Raw genomic sequence first — 6245 nt, forward strand, 5'->3', positions numbered from 1 at the left:
AGATGTCCAGGGGTGCAAGTGAGTCTTGCTCTGCTCTTCAAGGCCTCTCTGGAGCTGACCTGGTGGTGTGTGCCTGCCAGAGGTCTGAAGACGTTAATGTCCTTTACCTCCAGATCACATCAATCTGCATCCATTATTTTGCCAGGCAGGGACACCTGGACGGGAGGCTCTATTTTCTTTCAGTGGCCCTTGGCTTATAAAACAAAACCAGCAAAGAGCACGTAATCCCTTTGAGTATTCTTATGGTGTGCCTAATGGGGGTTTTTGAGAGTGCCAGGTACTGTGAGAAGACTCTGGGCAAGGGGAAAAAAAAAAAAAGGAAGGCAGCATTTTTAATCATCTTTGTTTACAAAGTGGTAACATTCAGTCTTGAATCAAAGAGAACAGTTTCCAGGTAGAAAAGTCTCTGGTTTGTTTTTTGTCACTTACCAGCTACCAACACGTCTCTCCTCCAAACTTTGCGCAAAATCACCTTACATTGATTTAAGCAACAAAGAAAAGGACTTGGGGGTTAAAAGGGTGGGAAAGGGGGAAGCTTTTAAAAGATTATCCTTTTGGAGTTTTGATAGATTAAGAGGGTGATCAGACTAGGCAGCATCTTAATAATAGGGCCATGTGAATTTTGGCTAGACTAATGGAAGCTCTTTTGTCAATTTCCTGTACCCTGTACTTGACAGGACTCAGGAAATGGCACAACTGGCCCACCTTTGATACCTAGAAGGAGCTTAATGAGATTTAAAGGTGTGCTACCATGACTGAAGTTTCCCACATTAAATTTAAGTTACACACAAACTCCTTTGCACCGGCCCCTAGCTGGCTTTGTTGCATGTCTGCCAGAATCCAGATCGTGTTTTCTCTATAGAAGTAATAGCTGAAAGCGGGCAGCTGAGTTTCTGAACAGAAATTGTATTTCTAAGAAGGTTTTTTTTTTTTTTTTTATGTTCCATTCAGGACTGTGTCTCTGAAATATTATCTATCATAAAAAACATGACATGAATTTACTATGGCAGTCAGCTGCAATTTTTAAATACACTCGTTAGGTTAGTGAGTAACATCTTTCCTTTCCAAAGAGACAGAGTAGAGAAGGAGCATCAGACTCTTATTTCTTGGGGGTGGATGGGGAGGGGTGTGGGCGAGGCCATGCCAGAACGCATGAGCTCAGATGGGGCCCAAATGTTTGTGATGGAATATTTGAGCTGGAAATATTCATCGTGAAAGATCCCGCCTCAAGGAGCGCTCTGTCAGCTGGAAAGGGACTGGGAGTTGTGATGAGTCCGTATGTGCCTGTTATTTGGGTTTGAGGGTGGAGCTGCCTGGGCAAGGCATGGGGGTTACAGAGTCATTCTTGCTAACCTTTTATGATTATGGATTTTCAGGCAACTCCCATGGAAGTACAAGAGTTTCTCTCTGGCAGTGACTCCAGGGGGCCATGGTAGAATAGAACAGACCCTAGTTGAAGTGGGTGAGGAATGCCCTCAGAATCCTATTCATTTTGGTACCCGTCTCTTGTGGGTATTAGGCCAGGTTGCCTGGAGGCAGGAAGCGACTCTGCTGGCCATAAGGCTAGAGAGATCCTGTACCATAACACCTACTGAGAGTAGCCCTCCCTTCCTGGGAAGCTGCCAGTCAAGACTTGTTTGCCATTCCAGAGCTTCCTTTGAATTGTAGCCCTGAGGGGTTGGAGATGAACTTGGCTCAAGTTGTTGGTCTTCTATAGTGCTTTGGTTATCCGCACACCTATAGAAGTGGTCCCTAGCCTTCTCCGTTGGGGTGGCCGTGGCCCCTTACTTGTCTTTTGTCACTAGGGACAATCAGACCTACAGTGCTGCTTCCAGCTTCTGCATCAGACAACAGACTGTTCATATTTCCCAAAGAATCAAGGCCTGAATTGCTTAGGAGCCAAGCTGATTACCATGTACATTGATATTTAAAGGGGCAAAGCTCCCAGGAATATTTCAAACTGATTTTCAAGATATGCAGTATCCATATTTTAGTTTTGAATTGTCCACAGATGCACTTGAGGGATCAATGAGAATAAGTGGGATGGATAGGTCTTGTTAGAGTTCAGGTTTTTCTGTTTTACCTCATCTAGCCTTATAAGAATGGATTCTCTTTCTTCTTTTTTTCCCATCTGATGCTGAGGATTTATAAATATCAGATCCCCTTTTGCCATCATTGGCCTGGCATCAGCTAACCTCTCTCTCTTGGTTTTCCTTCTATGGTATTTGAGGCACCACTTGGGAGAAATCAAATATAAACTGACCTATTTTACAGATAGGCTGAGAAATTTGTGTGATTTTTTTTTTTTTTTAAATGCACATCTGTTTGAAATATCTGCAAATGGAATCCATTGGAATGCTCACACATGGCTCCTAAAAATGTGCCAAGGGGCCAGGTGAGGTTGGAGGTTCCATGTTCAGGAGCCCCAGAAGGAGGCTGGCTGATGTGGCTGTGGGCCAGTGGCTGCCTGCTGTACGACCTGTGATGGAGACCAACATGCGGGAGACTTGGAGGCATACTGACCTTGGCCCAAACACTAGTGCCACCACTTAGTAACTGTGTGACTTGGAAAAATCACTTAGATCTTCTGAATGGTGCCCTTAGCCCTGGAATGGGGATAGAGCTTACCTCATGAGATTGCCATGAGCTTTCCATTTTTTGAGCACAAGCCACAGTAAGAAGTGCAGTTTGTGTCACAGCCCGGCACAAACACATACATAACTCACACTTCTGAAATGGAACAAACATTTCATGAAGTAGTTTTTATGTATACACTAAAAGTAGCTCCTGATATTTTCTGTTCTATTCTATTTTTCATTCAATGTGGTGATTACAATCCACCAAATTGATTTCCGGGCCAAATAATTTGACACTGTATGTACTTAATACATGTCCATTCCCTTAATCTGTTGAAGGACCAGAATCTTTATTAATTAGGATACACTCATCTGTGCTATAGAAATAAGCCCTGACATAGCTGGGGCATAACACAATGGGAGTTTATTTTCTTGCTTTTGTAAGGTTCACTGTGGGTTGGGCAGGTTTTTATGGCAGGTCTCCTCTGTCTGGATCCAGGAAGCTTCCATCTTATCACTTTGTCATCATCACATGTGGCCTCCATAGTTGCCACCGAAAGGAAAAAGAGAGATGGCTTATATCCCGGACGCCTTTAAGGATTGGATCTGAAAGTTGCAGTGTCACTACTCCCACAAAGGTGATGGCAGAGCTCACTCAGGTACGTGGCCCCAGCCTACTGCTGGGGAGGCTGGGACACGCAGTCTTCCTGTTTGTGCAGGAGAAGGAAACTCTAAGGAGATAGTGAATGACATAAAGTGTATTCCATAGTATTTAGAATAGGTCTTTGATATACTGAGGCTCAGCAATCAAGTGATTAAGATGTAGGATTGATCTGATTTGGGGTAATGCTGGCTAGCCACAAAGCAACAAATCCTCATCATTCTAAAGTTTCACAGTCTCATTTGTGGGTGTAGATAGTTTTCTACAAGTAATGTGAGTTTACCTGTTGCTGGATCTTCAGGGGCTCAGTAGTGGCTTTCTTACAGGACAGTGGAGTATGATATAATGCTCTGTTTCCAGTTGGTAAGCCTAGACTGTGCTTATCACTAACTGGTAATTATAGCGAACATTTATATTGAGTCTTTATCATGTGCTTACAGGCATTGAGTTAAGTAGTTCACAAGCTTTATCTCAATTCATGATCATCACACACTTATTAGGCGGAATCTTAGACATCTTAGTCTCCTTTTGAAATCATTTGTACTGATGTTTACTTATCAGGTGAAGAAAGCTCAAGGTCAGGGGTGCTAAGTTATTTCCCTAGGGTTGCACAGCAACCTGGTTATGTATTAGTGGTTAGACTAGGATCCAAAGCCCAGATATCTTGAGTCCCTACAACAAGGACATGAGGGAAATGTGGGGCACATTTAGTGGCCTTAGCAGAGTATTCATTGAACCTTCAATGAATTTGTTTTTGTTTGTTTTTCCCTGGTATACACCAGAAATCCTAATTAGTGCTGGAATAGAATGCCCCAAAACTGTAGTTACTATTAAACTTCAGGTTTTTGTTTAAACTCGTCATTCTAGGTAGAAATATCTGAAGTTTTTTTCAAAAGCCATCTCAGATATGGCCTGGTAATTTAAACTATTGTTATCAACTTAAGGTAGAAATACACGTCTAGGTTATAGTTAAAGATCCTTATCCATGGTTTTTACTTGTTTTCACATAAATCTGCATGCTGTCCTCTTTTACTCAGCAATCCTTGGTTGCTACCAGTACTAAAGAGAAAAATTGGAATTTGCCAAAAGAATGCAGATGTGCTTCCGACAGTGACAGGATGGAGGAAGGGAGTTGGTTTAAGTTCTTCTTAAGGATGTAAGTTCTTAAGGAAGAACTTTCTAGCAACAGAAGCAGTTAAGCTCTCCGAGAGGTAAGTGAGGAGTGTTCTACTGCATCTGTCCTTGGAGGTCTTTAACGGTGCCTCTCTAGATTGACTCACATCAGATGTGCTGACCCATGATTTCCTGAGTTTTCCTCCCTAGGGAGAGGGGTTCTATGATTTTGTGAAATTATATTCTAGTTTAGTGTCACAGATATCTCCTTAACTAATGACAGAAAATGATAACCTTTGTGTGCTGTATACATGCCATATGCAGTTTGCACACCAGTGGCCCACACCCAAGTGTCCTTTAGAATACCTCCTGAGGAGGGCCAAAGGGCATGAATGTTTAGAACGAGGTGTTCCTAGCCTGACCTGCTCAGAATTTGCAGTCTTACTGTCTTTGCAGCTGTCAATGTGACATTCTTTTTCCCTTTCACACACTGCACCCTTTTATATTTTAGGATCAAGAGAAAGGCCAAAGTTTGAGACTAGTCAGGTAGGTGCTTCTAGTGTCATTAACCCTTCTTCCTCTGTTCTGGCTCTGCAAATGGGGACCTTCCTTCAAGCTCACATTTAATCATGCGTCCTGAAAGGGGTGTGGATAAGAGGTGTGGCATCTCACAGCTTCGCTGTTAGCCAGTGTCTAAAGCAATGCTTTGCTTGAGGGATACCTTGGCTCCCGGGGCCTGCTCCATGGTCTACCCTCAGCTGGGGAGAGCAGTTTTGTGCTGTGCATATACTGATGATTTTATTAACTGGAAACCAAGCTTTTTTGCCTCAGTACAGACTCCTGGTATTCTTGCATAATGTGTTTGACATTTCTGAGACAGTGCAGTCTGAGGAGAATGAGCACTGAATTGAGAATCAGGAGTGCTAGTTTTTGTCCTGATTTGGCTGTTGACCTGCTCCTTTTCCCTAGGCAGCTCACCTAACCTCTCTGTGCCTCATTACCTTCTTTTCCCCACCTGGAAAATAAGGAACATTTCCTCTATCTGCGGTAACTCAGAGACGTCAGGTACATCCAGACAATTTACTTGGTGCTTTTGGTGGGGAAGGTGTGCTATACATTCACAATGGGTGTTTTGTCTTTGTTGTGATTATAGTTATTTTATTCATTTTTTAATGGCTCAGTAGAAACCGCTGTGAACCCAGTCTCACAGGACAAATCATGTCTTACAGTGATCTACTGTTGAGATGTGATCTTTCAGAGCTATGATATAATTTCAAAGTACCGCCTTCTGAACGCAAGCCAGCATTTGTCCTAACTCTCCAGACCTAGCATTTGTCCTAACTCTCCCTATTCTGAGAGAGGTGTCCACCCTTCTTTCACTTTTTCACTGGACACGGTAGGTTCCTTTTTGTTTTGATTTGTTTTATTTTGTTTCATTCTGAAGATTTGTAAGTTCCCATCCCCTACCCCAATCCCATTCTTATATATACATACATACATATATATATGTGTGTGTGTATATATATATATGTGTGTGTATGTGTGTGTGTATATATATATATATATATATATATATATATTAATATTTATTTATATATATATATATTTTTTGTGTCTAGATATTTCTTATGTGGTCCTGGGTGAAAGAAAGTCTCCTGAGGCTTATCACCTGCAGATGGTGCTTCTGAAAAGGAAACTGTTTCAGAAAGTTCCAAGCACTGAAAATGGGTGTGTAATGAACCCTGTTTTGCATCTTTAATTATAGCATTTGCCATTGTGCATGCTGTAATCATATGCTTTCTCTAGAGCCAAAGCAATGTGCAATTCCAGGTCCATTCATTAGTGAACCAGCAAATCAATCACAGGTCTTGTCAAAAACATCACTGCAGTGTGGG

This window comes from Mustela nigripes, chromosome 7 (assembly GCF_022355385.1).
Source record: "Mustela nigripes isolate SB6536 chromosome 7, MUSNIG.SB6536, whole genome shotgun sequence".
Taxonomy (NCBI): domain Eukaryota; kingdom Metazoa; phylum Chordata; class Mammalia; order Carnivora; family Mustelidae; genus Mustela; species Mustela nigripes.